Raw genomic sequence first — 19,485 nt, forward strand, 5'->3', positions numbered from 1 at the left:
CAGCCTCAGCTACTTAGTGAGGCTCTCAGCAACTCAGTGAGACCCTGTTTTCAAATAAAACATAAAATAGGTCTGGGAGGCCGGGCGTGGTGGCGCACGCTTGTAATCCCCGCGCTTGGGAGGCAGAAACAGGAGGATCACGCAGGTTCAAAGCCAGCCACATGCGCTGGCTTAGGAGACCCTGTTTCCAAATTTAAAAAATGCAAAAATAGGTCTGGGAGTGTAGCCCAGAGGTAGAAGGGCTTCCAGGAACCCCAGTACCACCAAAAAAAAAATAATAATTCTGGGAGTATAGCTCGGAGGTAGAAAGCCCCTGGGTTCCACCTCCAGTACCACCAAAAAAAAATTAAAAAAAATTGAAAGTGGGTCCTTCTGGGTTGCTAAGGGTCTTGCTAAAGTTGCTGAGGCTGGCCTCAAATCTGAGATTCTCCTGGTTCAACCTCTCAAGTACTGGGATTATAGGCATTCACAACCATGCCCAGCTTAGATTTATTTTATTTTTTATTTCATTTTTTGTGGTACTGGGGATGGAACCCAGGGGCATTCTACCTCCGAGCTACACCCCCAGCTCTATTTTTTATTCTTTACTTTGAAACTGGGTCTCACTGAGTTGCAAAGGGCCTCTCTAAGTAGCTGAGGCTGTCCTTAAACCATGATCCTCCTGTCTCAGCCTCCCAAATGCTGGGATTACAAGCGTGCACCACCACACCCGGCCCAACTTTCTTTACTTAAAAAATATTATGGTATTTACGCCACAGGGCAGTTGGGTTAGCCATTATTCTAATAGCATGAAACATTTTAACACATTTAAACTTTGCAGGGCCCGTGGCACTGCTAGAGTCTCCCGTGTGTATTTGAGGACAGGAGCTACGTCATTCCCACTTTGTCCCCAGAATCTAGGACAGTGGTTTGGCAGAGCGCAAGCTCTGAGGATGCAGATTTGGAGAACTGAGTGGACACGTGGATGAACTGATTTCCGGCTCTCCTGAGAAGGGGATGCTCGCTATCTCCCCAGCACGAGAGAATGGAGCCCCCTCTCTTCTTTCCTATTGCTTTTCTGCCATCGATTCGCTGTCTCACTGGGTTTTTGGGTTTTTTTTCAAGTTCTTCCTCCAGGATCTTGAGCACACAGATTTAACCAAACGGATGTAAAATCATCATTAAAGAACACAATCTCTTAATTTGCTAACATTACATTTCTTTTCCTGTTGGCTTTCTGCAGTTTGGTAAAATAACCCAATCGGTGGTATTGTCTGTTTGGAAAATGCCCTTTGAGAACAGGGACAGTTAATGACTGTTTCCCACTGAGTCCAGGAGATGGAGCCAAGTACCCTGCGGGCACAGGGAAAATATTAATTGATGTTGATTTCCTGACTTCTTATTTGGGTCTGCTAAATGGCTCCGGAGAAGCTTCCAAACAGTTAATTTATTGCCCCAAATATACGACTGACCCAGGGAGCCTTTTTACTCAGGGGGGTTTGGTGGATGGGATGGTTCTGTTCATTGCATACATTTGGTGAATGTGTAAGGAAGAAATGGGGCAAGATTTAGTTAAAAAATTGTCAGAAAATACTGCTTATTTCAAGTAAAAATCAACCGGAGCACCGAGTTGCTTGCATGCAAAGGCATGTGTTTGTCCACGTGGATTTGAAAATTCAGCAACATCCATTTTAGCCATTACTTACGACTCTACATCCTAAAAGTTCAAGTACCCTGAGCTTAATGGCTTCCCCCCTCCCCATCTCTCCACTTCCAGAGCATTTCAGCATAATTGTTAAAAAATTAGATTATTCTACATCTTTGGTGCTTAAGTTACTAGGAAATCATTTTCTCTTGAAACCCAACTACAGAATCTTACTGTTACTCATTTTAAAATAGGAAGCATTTTAGAGATGTCCTGGCCATCGACTCTTGAGAGAGTCCAGACCCTATTAGGCAGATGGGTATTTAAAGTATAAATCAGATTTTGCTTGTCATCACGCGTGTAGCCCCGGGTCCTGAGCACATCCCTGTGGGTTTCCAACAAGTCATCAACAACCACCCAGGACAATATTCGTGGGCTGATTTTGATAAGCAGTTGTCAGGTGGTTAACCTGGGAGTCCCATCAAATCTGGGATACTTGTAGCTTGTGACCATGGAGACAGCAAGGGGAAGGGATGTCTATGTTATCTATAGATGACTACCCAACAGAGTAAAATAAGACAGAGTAAAATAAGACGTAGGCCCATGTCTACATGTTTATATTTTGGGGGTGGGTGATACTGAAGATTGAACCCAGGGTGCATTCTACCCACAGACCTTATTTTTTTATTATTTTTTTTTTTTTGGTGGTACTGGGGTTCCTGGAAGCCCTTCTATCTCCGGGCTACACTCCCGGACCTATTTTTACAGTTTTTATTTGGAAACAGGGTCTCCTAAGCCAGCGCACGCGGCTGGCTTCGAACCTGCGCGATCCTCCTGTCTCTGCCTCCCAAGCGCGGGGATTACAAGCATGCGCCACCACGCCCGGCGCACAGACCTTATTTTTAATTTTGAGACACAGTCGCCCTAGATTGTTGGGGGCCTTTACTAAGTCGCTGAGCCTGAGCTCCAACTTGGGGTCTTCCTGTCTCAGCCTCCCGTGTACTGGGATTACCGGTGCCCACCACCAGTCGGGGCCACATATAGGTCTTGAGAGCACTAGTCAGATAGTTTTTGAAATGGAAGGGTTTCAGATTTCGTCAGGTCTTCTGGCCTGAGCATCACCCACCATGTCATTGTGCTCACAGGAGTTGCAGAATCACTACAACCAGGACTATTAGGGTTTTTAATCAATTATGCCAGCATTCCCACCGGGGCAGTGAGGACTGTGAATAGTTCTATGCCCCTTGATTTGGTCTTTGGATGAGTCAGCACAAAAACCTCAGTTTCTGGAAATCTTGGATGTTGACATCATACAGGATTGGGGACCAGCATGACTAAGGTCCAAACTGCTTATGTATATAGCAGAAACTATGCAGATGAGTCAGATCAGCGAATCACAGCATGTATGGTCAGATGCTACCCGATTCTGTCCTCGGAAGGCTTTTCTACTTTTTAGACACGATTGACCAATGTACTTGGGATCGCTATCCAAAATATTAAAGCTCCATTTGGTCCTGGAATGTGCTCTTAATTGTATTAAATTTTAATTTTTGTATAAATAAGTAATACTGTACAAGTGGAAATTTGAGAAACTACTCTAATAGAGCAAGTCTACTCATGTTTTCCTTTAGAGAGCATATATACAGGTGATTTTCCCAGTGTAGACACAAGTCTTTTGTTTTTTTTAATTTAAAATTATAATAAGTTGGGCTAACAAAACAAAAAAATAGGCAAAGTAATTGTCATGATCTTAATCAGGTATACTTCTACCATGAGGAATACAGTTTTATAAAATAAAATGGCATAAAAATTGATACAATTTAAGCAATATGTTTACTTTAACAAATGGATGTGGGCCCTCAAAGAAATCACGCAACCCTGTAAGACCTTGACTTTTTCCTTTGTGAAATGAGAAATTTTATGAAATTTTAAGCCACAGATGATTTATTTATTTATTTATTTATTTATTTATTTATTTATTTATTTGTAATACTGGTGTTCCTGGAAGCCCTTCTACCTCCGGACTACATTCCCAGACCTATTTTATACTTTTTTATATTTGGAAACAGGGTCTCTTAAGCCAGTGCAGCTGGCTTCTAACCTGTGCGATCCTCCTGTCTCCGCCTCCCAAGCGCAGGGATTACAAGCGTGCGCCACCACGCCCGGCAAGATGATTTATTTTTAAAACTTCTATATTAGGTAGGCAGTGTTTGTTGCTGGTGGCAATTACCATTGCTTGGAAAAATACAGTATTAGGATTTATTGATTATAAATGCTTGTAGTTTAAAACAAATAATTATTTCCAGTGATATAGTTTCTATTAGTGCTGAACTAGTAAGTTTGAATTTTGGAGGTTTTGAGTCCATGAGAATTTGTCTATACGTTTTCTGGTGCTTGTGTTATTGTCAGCTATGGAGTGGAGGAAGGGGAGGAAGAGGAGGAAGAGGAGGAGGGGCAGGAGGAGGAGAAGGAGGAGGAGGGGGAGGAGGAGGAGGAGGGAGAAGGAAGGGAAGGAGGAGCAAAACAACAGTTTACAGGAAGAGTGAACTAAGTGGCAACTGTGTTCCAGAAGGCCGGTGGCTGGGCGTGGTGGCTCACGCTCGTAATCCGGCACTTTGGAGGCGGAGACAGGAGGATCGCGCAGGTTTGAAGCCAGCCTTGCTAGCTTAGGAGACCCTGTTTCCAAATAAAAAAATACAAAAAATAGGTCTGGGAGTGTAGCCCGGAGTTAGAAGGGTTTCCAGGAACCCCACTACCACCAAACAAACAAAAAAAGGCAGCACCAACCTATGAAAGCACTAGAGGTTTTTTTTTTTTTTTTTAAATCAACGGATCTGACAATTTGGAGTTTATGTTGCAATTTAAAAAAGTCAATAACCAGCCAGGAATGGTTGTTGCCTGTAACCCCAGTACTTGGAAGGCTGAAACAGGAGGATTGCAGGATCAAGGAGGCCAGCCTCAGCAACTTAGGGAGACCCTATTTCAAAATAAATATAAAAAAAAATAGGGCTAGGGGTGTAGCTCGGAGACAGAATGCCCCCGGGTTCAATAAATCTCCAGTACCAAAGGAAAAAAAGGAAAAAGAGAAAGAGGTCAACAACCAAGGAATCCTACAAAATGATATGTATATACATGCATATACACTGGACAGCTTTCAAGTAAACAAGAATTCTCTGTTGTAGAATTTATGACTTGTGATTTAGACTCACATGAAACTAACAGAATCCTCTATCTGGTGACTGCCAGATTCCTAGGACGCATTGGCAAGGCTTGCCTCAGTTTCTTCCCTCTTCTCCTTCTTGCTCACAGCTCTGGTTTATCTGTCCTTCCTTGTTGTCACTGGAGAAAGACCAACCTAGAAGCTGCTCCGGGCCTCCTCTTGCATGGCGTGATTCGCAACTCCATCCACCTTGGAGTGAAGATGAAGTGCTGCTCTGGAACGTATCTCCCTCTGCCCTGTCCTCACGTGGTTTCCCACACTGACGATGGCCCCCCTCCTACTGATGGACCTTCTTTCTCACATTTTGGCGGCTTGGGGAAAATAAGAGATGTTTCCTCATTGAAATGGGGGCACAGCACTTATAATGCTAAGTCCACGCAGGCTTGGAGGAATCTCAGAAGCTCTTTGTCCTTGTACTTGCCCTTATTTCTCAGAAATTAACGAAACATTTATTCTTCTATTAGTGTGGTGCTAGATTATGTTGTTAAAAGATTAGAGATGATCTTTGCCCATGTAGAGCTTAGAGCCAACTCTAAAAGAGAAATGTATTACACACATCAATAGATAAAAAGAAATATATTTAAACAAATAGATAACACTAGTTGATTAGATATATGAAAAAAGGTAAGGGAAATTGGGATGCATACTATGAAGAAAAAGTGCCTGATTCAAGAGGAAGCACTCAAGCAAAGAGCCAAGGCCTAGTTATGATGGGCTTTCTGAAAGACCACAGGTAAGACTTCCTCTTCTCTGAACTCTGACCCAGGAAGTACTCTACTCTAGGAATTAGATTAATTTTCCTTAGTACTTGCCAGGAAATTTTCTGAGCAAAACTTCCTAAGCAAGGTGGCCTGAATATTATTCCTGCTAACGTCCTTTCCTTATTGCTGCAAATGTTGATTGAAAGATAGTTCTTCCTTTTGTGGAGGGCTGTGGTAGTGCTGGTGGTACAGAAAGTGGTATAAATTATTGCCTAATTTCAGAAGAATAAAACGAGACTGAATTGCTAAGCCTATGGTTGCATCTTGTTTTGTCCATTTTCGCCCCAGTAGAAGATGCTATGGCACAAAGAATTATCTTAGATCAAGGGGTCACGGGGGTGAGTTGGGAGAAATTTGAAAGAGGTGGTCGTTCATTCGAAGCTTGATTCTAGTGGCTTAGACATAACTTGCCTTCATATCTAGTTCAATGAATTTTTTTAGTAAAGCTCTTAAAAGTCAGAAAACTTACAGGTTAAAATTTTTAAGAAAACTGACCTTTCTAGCTCTTCAAAGGGAAAAGCTTTGGATGGGCACTGCAAAGAGATCTGAAGAATAATCCGTTCTGCCTTGACGACCCCTCAAATAGTGTATGTCATATTACTTCCACAGATAAAAGAATAACAAATTAATCTATAAAACGAATGAGGCTGGAAGGCTAGAATCTCCAAGACACTTCACAACTCTTGCAGTCTAAGATTCTGATGAATGTCTTGAATTTTTTTAAAAAAAGTTTTGAGCTATAATTAGTCTGCTGACTTCACTGGGAAGCCCACAACTCGCATTCATGGCATATCTTTCTCTGCAGATTGAAATGCCCTGCAAGTATTGCCCACCACGTACCCACCTTGTTTCAGACATTTCTTCTCACTGATGCTGTTGTCAATGGCATTAGACATCTCATTTCATATAAAAAGTCAGAAGTACTTTTAAAATTTAACTTCAGTTCAATTGGGAGTAATAGAGATTTTGCAATAGAAACTGTCTTGGTGCATTAAAAATGATTCAGGAAATGGCAAAACTTTCATTTTGCAAAGAACGACAAACTCTGCAACGTATAGAAGGCGTGGAGAATGATAATGGGAGCAGTTAGAGCAATTTTTATTTTCTCTGCAAAATCAGGATTTCTTCTGAAAATTCAAGAGCATTAGCTTCCTTCTTGCAGCTGAGCAATATTCCCCAAAAGCCTTTGTTTGCCCTAATATTCCATAATGTTATGCTTTTACAGTCAATAAGCCATTAGTAATCAAGAGATGTATAATTTATTAATTACCCTCCACATTAATATTTCATCTTTTTGGTCGCTGAGTATATTTCTAAATCTACTTTTTAATTACATTTTAGGAACATAAATCTTCCAGGCAACCATTAGAAAAGTCATTTTTCTGCACATTATGAGGCCAATTACTTTAAAGCAGCTGGTTGTGAACTCTCGTGATGCAACTTGGTAAATAGCGATCTCGGTGCCCAGGTCCTGGGCAGGCCTATGAAAGCTAATTGAATAATAGTGAGGAAGGAGTGTTTGAAAGAATTTCCAAAAACACAGAGTAGCCAGAGGAGAAAAAGAAAGAAGGAATACACACGAGAAAGAGTGCCATTCACAGCTGATCTCTTATGGTCCCCAATTAGCTAGGCGACACCAGCCACTTCTGACTTCTAATCAGATCTTGGGGTTTGACTTCGACGTCCACAGTCCACAGGACCAAAATAATCCGTGTGTTTCTGTCATAACTCTTGTCCAAGCAATGGCATTTTGAAGCCATTAGCAGAACCTCCTCGATGTTTGTTTTCTGATAGTTTTGCTGGTGATACTGACTTTTGTCTTTCTGTCTTTATGAAACTGGATGAGTTGCCTACTGACCTTGCTTTAGCTGATCTTATTTTATTTTTTAAATTAGATTCCTATGCTTTCTTTCTTTTTTTTTTCTTTTCAGTACTAAAGATTGAACCCAGAGGCATTCCCTGTCAAGATATACCCCCAGCCCTATTTTTATTTTTAATTTTGAAACAGTGTCTCCTTAAGTTGGAGAGGGCCTCACTAAGTAGCTGAGGCTGCCCATGAACCTGCATCCTCCTGTCTCAGCCTCCCAAGTACTGGGATTACAAGCATGTGCCACCATGCCCAGCGATTCCTATGCTTTTGAAAAGACCTTTGTGCCAGATATTTTATTTGTTTATGTTTCTTTTTGTCTTTCTGGTGCCTTGCATTTTTAATTACCTCTAGACTGCAGCAACTTTTGAACCTGAAGTCTATTTTTTCCCCTATACTCAAACTTTGGTGGTGCTGAAGGTCATTCCAGCAGGAGGTACGAAGGCACTGGATCTTTTTTAGGGAAAATTATCTGTTTATAAGAAGGTATCCCCTTTGAAGCCTCTGCCTTTCCCAAACCATCTTCCCCATGGGTTTTCTACTGGGTCTGAGGTTTTCACAATGAAAACCACTTCTTGAAATTGGACAAAACATGAGAGCTGTCACTTTGAAAATACTATTGCTAGAAGGCGAGGGTGACCCGGGGAAGGCTGGTCCCTACACGTGCATCCTCGAAGCCTAAGTGTGTAGACTAGATCCTGTAGCCCCTGAACTTTCTTTCTCCTCACTTACCCTATTGTATTTTATTTTAAATCTATTTATTTGAAGGCTTACTTATTTTCTTCATATTCTTCAAAGTTTGAAATATATCCATATATAAGAATATGTAAAACTTAACTATATGCAAACTGCTTTTACAATGCTCTCCCTGTGTGCCTTATTGTATACTTCAGGAGTTCAGCAGCCACCCGTGTGCATGGCCAGACCTCTGACGCCTGGACACACCCTGGTACCTAGTAGCCCCTCCCCCTGAGTTTTGTGGAAATAAACAGAATAAATGGGGAGGATTTTTATTCAGTGGTAAGTGCCTTTGGAAATTATTTTCTATTTATTTTAATAATTTTTTGATACTGGAGATTGAACCTAGGGCAACTCTACCTCCAAGCTCTAACCCAGCCTTATTTTTATTTTTGGAACAGGGTCTTACTGATTTGTAGAGAGCCTTGCTAAATTGCTGCAGCTGGCTTTGAACCTGTGATTGTTCTGTCTCCATCTTTCAGGTACTGGGGTTATAGGCCTACATCAACATTTTAAAATACTTTTATTGGTGCATCATCATTATACATTCTAGTGAAGTTCAAAGTTACACAAACATACATGCACACAGCCCTTGGTAGTTCTTTTAAAGAAAATTTTTGGGGAAAAAGACAAAGTTACCTTTTCACATATGAAGTTTAGGATCTGATTGTTATAAATTCCTTCTTTAAAATATATAGTTTTAGATTCCTATTTAGGTAAGAAAATTTAGTTGAAACTAGAATTGGATCTACTGAATCTAGAATACAGGATATTCCAGTTACCAGGAGGAATTTTTTTCGTTTACAAAAGTAATTTTCTGTTCTTGAAAATAAAAAAGCAATAGTCTCCAGGTATGGTGGCACATGCCTATAATTCCAATACTTGGGAGGCTGAGACAGGAGGGTCACATGTTTGAGGCTAGCGCAGAAACTTGGCAAGACCCCTCAGCAACTTATCGAGCCCCTGTTTCAAAATAAAAAATAAAAGTGGGGACTGGGGGTGTAGCTCAAATGTTGAATTCCCCTGGGTTCAATCCTCAGTACAAGAAAACAAACTCACGACAAACAACAACAAACGAAAACGCAAGGCGAGAGTCTAAAGATGTCCTCAATAAGCCCGCATAGCTTGCGTGCGTTTGCTGACTTGTGTCTTCTACTGCGTGTGTGGGCAGTACACAACCCACAGTTCACGGAGAGCTTGGTTTACTTAACAATCTCCTGGTCAACGATACCAGGAGGAGAAAATGGGAACCATCTCTAGGGGATTTGCACTTGAGATAATACATGAACGACTGTGTTTAAAAAAAGCTTTCCTCCTAATTGATGTGGTAGTCCATATGAAACAGTCCTTTTTGGCTTTTAAGACTTTCCATTATAGAGCGTACATTAATGGTTATTTATATAGAGCTCCTTCCTGTGGCATCTGCAAGTGTCACCACGAGTAAACGGGTCACAGAGAGGGGAGCTGCCAGAGGGGAGCCTGGCACCTGGGCTTGGGTTCTGAGCTGCTCTCAGAAGGGAGGGGTTTGGGGAAGAAAGATGAGAGAAAGGAGATGGTACAAGGTTTTATTTATTTATTTTTTAATGTGGTCTCTAGCTGGACATGGTATGCTTGTGATCACAGGACTTGGGAGGCTGAGACAGGAGGATCTGGGTTCGGAGCCAGCCTCAGCTATTTAGTGAGGCCCTCCACAACTTAATGAGATGCTGTTTCAAAATAAAAAAATAGCTGGGCATGGTGGTGCATGCTTGTCATCTCCTGGCTTGGTAGGCTGAGACAGGAGGATCACACAGCTTTGAAGCCAGCCTCAGCTACTTAGTGAGGCTCTTAGCAACTGTTTCCAAATAAAATACAAAATAGGTCTGGGAGTATAGCCCGGAGGTAGAAAAGCCCCTGGATTCCAACCCCAGTACCACCAAAAATAAATAAGAAGAAAGAAAGAAAGAAAGAAAGAAAGAAAGAAAGAAAGAATAAAAAAACGGGTTGGGGGTGTAGCTCAGAGGTTGAATGCCCCCTGGGTTCAATTCCTAGTAACACACACACACACACACACACACACACACACACACACACACACATATAATTTAACTCAGAGGTAGAATGCCTCTGGGCTGGGTTCAATCCTCAGTCCCTTCGTCCCTTCTCCCCTCAAAAATAGTAGAAGCAAAAACTGTCACATGGTTTATTTTCCTAAGATTGCCCTTTTCTGCTTTGGGAGAATTCAGTATGGGTAGACAGAATTCTGTTCTTCACATTCTTTCCTATAACTAGACGCTCAAGAACAAGTCTGTCTCAGTTTCCATCCTCTTTCTACCACAAGGATTCCTGCAGAGATCGCTGCATCTCTCAAAGGATTCTTCTCTCTTTTCCTTCATTTTCCTCCTCTTTCTGTCTTCTTTCCCCAAATCATAGCGATGGCGATGTCATCTCATCTGCTCCTCATTCTGTTTATCCCGTCAAGCCCTGAGCTTACCAGGAATAGACTCATCATTCACAGCCAGGAATAGCAGAGGTCACGTATTTATAAACTGACCCGCATGGGTGAGAGCAAGGTGCAGTTCCTGAGAGCACTTTTTCTCAGTGGTGATGTTGGGGTACAACCACCACTTCCTGTGTTGTGTGTGTGTGTGTGGGGGGGGTATTGGGGATTGAACCCAAGGGCATTCTACCTTTGAGCTCTACCTCCAGCCCTATTTTATTTTGAGTCAGGGTCTCACTGAGTTGCTGAGAGCCTTGTTAAGTTGCTGAGGCTGGCCGCAAACCGTGATCCTCCCATCCCAGCCTCCCAAGTACTAGGATCATAGGTACGCGCCAGAACAACCTGTATTTCCCCTATCTGTGACTTCCATTTTTCTCAGTGGCTCTGTGAAGTTAAGAATACATGTGAATTGCACTCAATAAGTTTGGACATGGGTTTGAATGGCACCAGCAAGAGGTAGGGCAGTCGATTAAAGATCTCAGGGTTTGACTTCATACAGGACTAGGTTTCCTACGTTCATGTAGTCACTTGTTCTGAGGACAGGCTTATTGAAACCCTAAAAAAAATAGACACTATGATAACAGCTATTATAAACCCTCGCCAATGCCTGCCCCGTGCCACCCCCTAACTTGCCATCTCTAATCATTATAGCTGTTCTACTGGTGGGCGTTATTATCTCAGTTTGGAAATGAGCATGTTGGCTCAGAGAAGTTCAGTAACAGCCTCTAGATGGCCCAGGCAAGCAGGGGCTGAGCTTGGATTCATATCCAGGTTCTCTTTGACCAAAAGCTCTTTGCTTTGTCATGTCTACACTCCTGTAGGACTTCAGAGAAGACACATTTTGAAGAGCCATTCCAGGGAATGGAAAGAGATATCTCGCCATGTGATTGACTATGTGATTTTTTGCGGTACTAGGGATGGAACCCAGAGGCATTCTAACTCCAAGCTACATCCTCAGCTGTATTTTTTTTTATTTTTTTGTTTTGAAACAGGGTCCCTTTGCAAGTGAGTTGCAAAGGGCCTTACTAAGTAGCCAAGGCTGTCCTCAAACCACGATCCTCCTGTCTCAGCCTCCCGAATGCTGGGATTACAGGCATGCGCCACCTTGCCCGGCTTGACATCTTAATTCTTAATGCTGGCCCTTCATGAAGTTAGATTCAGTAGTCTTCAATTATCAGATCTTTGTATTTTTCTGTTTTTATACAAGGAAACTTGGAACCAAATGTTTCTAAACAAGGACAATAGGAAGATTGGCACAATGGTAGGAACATAGATTATGAAGGCAAATCACCTGTGTCCTTAGTGCCAACTCTGTAGCTACTCATGGGTTAGGGTAATTTCCTTACTAATTTTGTGCCTTGGTTGCTCTCTCTCTCTCTCTCTCTCTCTCTCTCTCTCTCTCTCTCTTTCTATCTCACTTTAAAAAAAATGTTTATTTTGTAGTACTGGGGATTGAATCTACGGCCCTTCTACCTCCTGTCTATACCCCAGCCCTATTTTATTTTTTTAATTTTAAACAGGGTCTTGCTAGGTTGCTGAGCGTCTCACTGAATTGCCAAGGCTGTCCTTGAACTTGAGATCCTCCTGTCTCAGCCTCTCAAGTACTGAGATTATAGGCACGTGGCACCTAGCCCAGCCTCAGTTTTCTCTTTGTAAAATAGGCATTAGAAAAGAACTTATTTTACAGGTTACTGAGAGAATAAAGTATGTTAATACACTTAAAGCTCAGACATCACATAGAAAATGCAGTGTGAGCTATAATTTGATGTCATTTTTCTTTTTATCAACTGACATCTAAAACATATAACAAGGGGATAAAAATCATGGTTGGCGAATGTAACACAGTAAAAATCAAACAGATCATCTTTCGCGATGATTGCAAAACACGTTCCTGTTTCCATGCATCAGATTCCTTTGACACAATTAAAATGAAGTAAGGAATTTGATGTAAACTGTAGATCAATATATCCTGCAGTATAGTTGCAGTAGAATCTGCTGCTTAAACAAGTCTTTTGTAGATCCGGGCTTTGCCAAGTGGAGGTGCCTGAGCACCTAAAATGTAGCACATTAAAAGACCATAGACACTGTGAATGTAAAGTTCGGAGAAACCAGATTCAATGTAAATTCTGAGGGAGAGAGCTTCTATCCTATTAACTTCTCTTTAGCTAGATTTGAGCTAATGTTTAGTGTTAATGCCTGGCAAATTCCAAACAGGGGAAAACATGGGTACTTATCTTGCATATTATATATGATTAAAATGAACGTTGATTTGTCCATTAAGCAGTGCAGTAACAGGTTTTCTGACTTTTCATAAGACATTAGAGGAAGGGTGCATATCATGGAGACGTTCTATTTCCAAAGAACACTAATCAATGCGGAGAACATTTGCTATAAATTATTCACATTTGTTATAAACTGCTCCATCCCTTTAAAAATTAACGGTGTACCAAAGTAGGGCCGCCTCACCTTGAAAAGTTGGAATACGAGGGGCGGATTACAATAAGAGAACACACAGGCTACTGAGACTTGAGTTCAGTGTATTACTAGGAATAAATCACCCGGCAACCTTACATCTGATAAAACATGATCCCCGCTTCTTGTAGTATGTTCTTTCACCACACATTAATATTGCATGCCACCATTTCAAAATAAAGTCATAATGTGAGTCATAAATCACAAAACAGTGGTAATAAACCACTTTGGTTTATATTAGCTGTGTACGGATGATACTTAAGTATTTCCACCATTAGCATGGACTCTGAGTGTTCCCTCTACCACATTTGCTCAATTTCTTCCATTTTTAAGTGGTGCAAATATGGCAAACGATGCTAAATCCATCCGTGAGTGATGAAATGGTGTCACTTCTTCTCATAATTGATTTCTACTTGGACCTGTGAAAATAATAGCGCAGTTGAAGATGACGATATTATTGACCTTCCTTTATCAAAGAACATGTCTTTCCGGTAAATCCTGCGAGAGGTACGGGAGCATCGTGTAAAAATAAAGGATTGGAAGAAAAAGTAGCACAGTGGATTGGAGATGGGAAAGATTGAATGTATAAATACAGTTTATGCTCATTCGTGAGTGGTTTATTCTTTATACTATTATTATCATCATCATCTTATTATTGCCATTTTAGTTTTGCTCAAGTGAAATTTGTTCTATCCTACAGCAGAAATATTTCTGAAATTGTCATTCTAGCTATGTTATATCTGGAAATGAATACATCTGTGTTCTAGATGGGGATAAACAGACCCTGAGTTGAAGGATCCTGAACTCATAAAAACTGAACTGACCAATTAGCCAAGTGGACCAAGACATAAGCACATGCATGCAAGAGCCTCGTGGGTATACAGAGCTGCTGCTGCTGCTTGTAGTTTCTTGGGTTTAATGGGGCTTCCTAGTGTCCAGGTTGAGGTACTGTCTGTGGATTGACACTTGGGCTGGTCCATGAGCCAGTGGCCCTTGACTCAACACCACAAGTGAGATCAGTGTTCAACGCCCTTGACTGATGCCCACAGCTTCTCTCAGATGCCAGGAATGATAAGGGGCCAACCTCATTTTCTCATCTGGAAAAGCAAATAGGCATCGTCATTGGATTGTGACATTGTTAGAATGAAGATATAAAGAGAATATACACAAAATAAGAACATTAAACACTTTATGCGTAAAACTGTATTGACTTTTCTTCATCGAAACATTTCTTAATTGTTGGAACGGTTTGCCGTGAGGAATTAAAAATCCAAATCCACAGGAAGTCCTCACGAATCCTACGTTCAAGAGAAATCAGTTGGGGTTCCTAAATTCTGGAAAGCTTTGGTATTTAAGGAATGCAGGACACTCGTGCCCTCTCTAGAAAATGTAATATTTGCCTATAACCTACAGCATTCTCTCCCATACTTTAAATAATCTCCAGATGACTTATAATTCCTAATGCAGTTCAGATGCTATGTAAATAATTGTATTGCTTAGGAAGTAGTGGCAAGAAAAAAAAGTCTACACATGGTCAGTTAGAGACACATTTTTTATTTTCTGGAAAAATTGTGATTGTTGGTTAGCTGAGTCCTTGGATGCGGGAACAGTGGATATGGAAGGCCAATTGTTGTTTGGTTTTTCAGGCCATGCAAACTCAAGAAATGCATAAACCCGGGATCCTATGGAAGCTAAGGTGAGGTAGACCAGGAGTCTGTGCATTCCAGCTGCGCCTGCCTTTCTGCAGCCCTGGAGCAGCAAAGGGTTATTCCGAGCAGCCCACTTTAGCACATGGTGCGTGCTTTTATGGAGGGCAGAAGATTGCTGGAGAGCAGGTCACTTGTGGGCAAGGAGAAAGCTGAGCTTTGACCTCAGAAAGGAATTTGGTCTTGATTTCAAGGAGGCATTTAAGACAGTCCTCCAACACTTTGGAAGACCTAAATGGATGATAGAAACAACTAGCAAACCACAGGTAGCGTTTGGTCAGAAACAAAGTGTGTGTGTGTGGGGGGGGGGGGGGCTCGCAAAGGTGAGCCAGGGAACACAGAGAGCACCGGAGCTGGTTGGAAGGGCACACACCGCTCACGAATTGCAATATTTATAACGGAGGGTGACAACGGAGGGCGAGTTGTGGCCAGAGAAGATCGCGTTAAAAGATTCATGTGCACGAGGACTGGGGAGGACGTCCATATCTTGTCCAGGTAACGCCGTCATTTTTTGAGAGCAAGGCTTCGGAGGTGCAGCAGCCGACTTCCAAATGCGCACACCTCCTTCTCCGAACCATCCATTTCAGACGTACTTAAAGGCTGCTCTCCATTCTCACTGTGTGGCAGGAGACCCTGCCTCCCTTAGCTTTTGGAGAAAGGCACAGAGAATTCCTTAGGCTGGTTCATTGCCTCCGGGCTGCACAGCCGTTCAGGTGTTAGGTGGGCTATTGAAAGTTGGACCTGGACCTGGACCTTGACCTTCGGTGTACCTGCCTCTCTGATGACCCTGGGAACCAGGGCAGGCAGGGTGTTCTCAGAGGACAGGCTGCGGGAGATGGGCTGCCGGAGTTTGTGATCGTCTTACTTGCCACCATGTCACCTTTGCCATCTTCCGATCTTAGCTCTGCAGGATGTAGCTAGCTGCTCATTGGCCTGCTTTAGGGGCTCAGCCTTTTCTGGTCCTTCACTGCCATTTGTTTTCTTGTGTGACACCTCTGAAACTGAGACTTATATCCATATCCGTGTCATAACGGAGACATGGGGGATTCCTCGCGCCTTTTTGAGTAGACCGCTAATTGGTCAGTTATTTGGAATTAAAACAACAATGGCAACTGCACCGAGATACTGCAAATCTGGGTTTTCTTGTTTGCTTCACCCTGGAACACCCCGGAGAAAAACACTTTCTATAAACTGTGTTTTTTCTCCATTTCTTATCCATATCTCTTAGTCCAGATAGTGAACACTCCCCAAAATATTTTCCATAATCATCTCCCAAGGAAAGAATTGCTCTCTTCTTGAATATTTAAATATAATTGCTTTTTTTTCTTGAATTTAAACATGATTGAACCAATGCATTTGTCTCCCACTGAGCATTTTAAAAAGTAAGTTCCATTTAATGAGAAATATGAGGCAACTTATTTCGTGTGGCCTTTATTCGTGAAGACTTGGGAACGATGTCAATAATTTTTACCCACTGAAATGGAAACACCATGCCTGTTGTACTTAGCTATTGGAAAACAATAACTTAAAAAGTGCATATAAGTCCTGGGGTGTGTGGAGCTTGGTATAGTTTTTTTTTTCTTATTTTAAAATAGCATTTCTATTTTTCTGTCCTCAATAAGGGCAACTCCGTAATAATGCTAAGGGCTTCCTTTACAGCCTGAGTATGTCTTTTTACTTTTTCATGTTAATATAAGAAAAGGTCAAGGTCACAGTCAAACCCAGGACATTAGTCTCCATTTCAAAGACAGAAAGAGTAAGGTCACTTTTGAAATGATTTATATGTCACAAAATTTTAAAATACATTTCAATTACTTATTTATTAGATTAGATCCTGGAACCCATTAACAAAATTCTTTAAAAATGTAAACAGTGAGGTATCGATTAAGTCAGATGCAAATGCGTGTTGACTCTACACACAACACACAAAAGGCCACGGCGTCTTATAACTCGGATCAGCACAATCCGATTTTCCTTTTATCTTCACCTCCTGTAAAAATTGTGTAAGCAATGTTCCCACTTAATCGCTAACCTGTCTGTAGCAGGAAACAATTATTCTGAATAAGCCCACGTACTGCTCTGGTTTTCCAGCAGATTATTTAAAAACAATATTTCCTTAAGATAACAATTTTGATAATGATGCAGGAAGGAAATATATTCGCAATTAAACGAACATGCTTTCGCACAACAAGCAATAAAAAGCTTAACACTGAGCCTTTGTGAATTAAATGCCTTAAATGCCGGAACAACATTGGACAAAAGTCACCCTTCTGCTGACACATTTATTTCTCAGTAAACGAAGACTGTTTAGGTTTAATGCATTTGTGGTTAGCAATAGTTTAAGGGATCAATGTAAATTCGTTCTGAACTAGTAAATAAGGCTTTAATGAAACTTCTAACAGCACGCGCTCACACCTCGGGCCGCCTTCTCCTCATCGTGTGACACAGCAGGATTCTCCTTGGGTCTGATGACAGGCATACAACATTATGAAGTGTTTGACAGATTTTATTTGATGTTTATTTGATTTGCGGGGTTGATATTGGATTTCAAGCTCTCCTTATCAGCCTCTGGTTCAGGCTCAGTGCGGAGCGCTTACGAGGGTAGTTCTAAATGTGCTTATTAATATAAAATATATACTATTAGCGAAATGCAGTGGAGGACTGAGACCATTAAACATTTCCACTCCACTAAATGAGGTAATGTATGAGAAAGCCCTCTGCAAACTGTAAAGCCACGTACAGATGTTAGTTATCATAATTATTGTTGTTACAGGAAACTCGGGTTTTATATATTATTATTCTGTTTTCCTTTAACACTTAATTCAAAGGGTAAATACAGACAACCAATTTCCTTAAAAACCCGCTGCAGTGTTTTAAACAGTTCTGAGCGTTTCATTAAGGTTTTATTGTAAATCATGCATGATGCTATTAATTTTGTTTAGCCTTAGGAAAAAAAAAAACAACAACTCTACTGACATAGTAAATACGACTTGTTACATTAAACTTTGTGGACCTGGCAAGTTTTACTGAGCCTGGAAACTGCTGAAAGTGACTTGGTGGGATGGAAGATGCCTTCTGTTCTATTATTATTATTTTTTTCTGTTTTCTTACCTTCTCTGTCGTCCGTTGATGGTGAACATCATCAGATTTTTTGGTTATTGTTGTGGGTAGAGATGCAAGGAAAGGCTTTCTGTCTCTCCATTCACCTCCTCAATTTTGGTCTGGTTGGATAGAAATGGGGACTGAAAGACATTTACATGCTTAGGAATAAAAGTCAATATAAAATTATTGCTATACAAACAGGTGACTTCTCCGGTCAGAATTTGAACCTTGTCTCAATGATACACGTAAGGCGAGTGTGGCCGTGTGTGTTGTGGGTGAAGGGCTTACCCAGGGTGGTACCTGATCATGCCTTCTGCACCGCCCACCTCTGTGGTAAGTCAGTGTCTCAGTTTACTCTTTGCTACATAAACTCCCGATATACTCATCATTTTTCTTTTTCTTCTTGGTGTAAACACATAATTAACACTGCAGAAGGTGCTAATGATTTATTTGGGATTTAAACAAATAAAGCAACGATTAAGTAAATTTTTAAAAGAAAGAACTCATTACCCAGTCCCGGGGCTTGGGATTATCACAGATGTTCTTGCCTGATGGGTAGCTGTGAAGACAGTGTGAGCAGAAAATACTTCTCGCCGATGGGTCCAGCCTGAAAAGGGTTTAAAATATAGAACTTGTTAGTGGATTCTGAAGCATGGGACAGCCACTGGGGGAGAGTAAAAAACAGAGTTATATATGCTCATTAAGTAAGAAAGCACAAATAACTTAGAAAAATACCCCAGAAAAATAGAGGCAGGACTAATTATACCCTAAAACCCTATAAACCCAGGACCAAGTTTGTTTGATTTCTTTTTATGTGTGCTTTGTAATCATATGTTGTAGTGAGGTTCAGGGCAATGGACACATCCATGTACACAGAGTTCCTGGGAACTCCATGTCTCACCCTGCTCCCCTCTCCCCATCCATGATATTAACCTTGACATCGATGGCTTCATATATGAGCAAAGGATTACTTGAAACGTTTCCATCATCAAGTCCCCGCTTTCGCTTCCCCACCTCCCTCCCTAAACCCCCTTCCACTGTTCTCCTAGTATACACACAATGGAATTTTACTCAGCCACAAAGAAGAAAACAGTTATACCATGTTCATGGAAGTGGATGGAATTTGAGAATATTATGCTGAGTGAGATTAACCAGTCACTGAAAGTTAAGTCATATGTTTTCACACAAACTGGGAAACAGACTTCAGATAAACGAAGAGAGATATTGCATGTAGGATCAAGGTTTTTTATATAATTTTTTATAGCAAAGGATTTGAAGATAATCGCTAGGCCTTTTGGCTCAGATGGAAAGTTCTAGAGTACATTCCAACACAAGAGAGCTGCTGATAATTTCTAGCAAGACAAGAGGGGCTTAATGTCATGAATACTAATGTGTAGGCTGGACTTCAGGGTTGTTCTGGTTGTGTTCACATCGACCCTATTGTCATAATTTGTGTAAATATTTGAGACTTCTTTTTTCATTTCCTAATTTCTACCTCATAAAAAATATCCTTCCA

This window comes from Muscardinus avellanarius (assembly GCF_963383645.1).
Source record: "Muscardinus avellanarius genome assembly, chromosome: 5".
In the NCBI taxonomy this organism is placed as follows: domain Eukaryota; kingdom Metazoa; phylum Chordata; class Mammalia; order Rodentia; family Gliridae; genus Muscardinus; species Muscardinus avellanarius.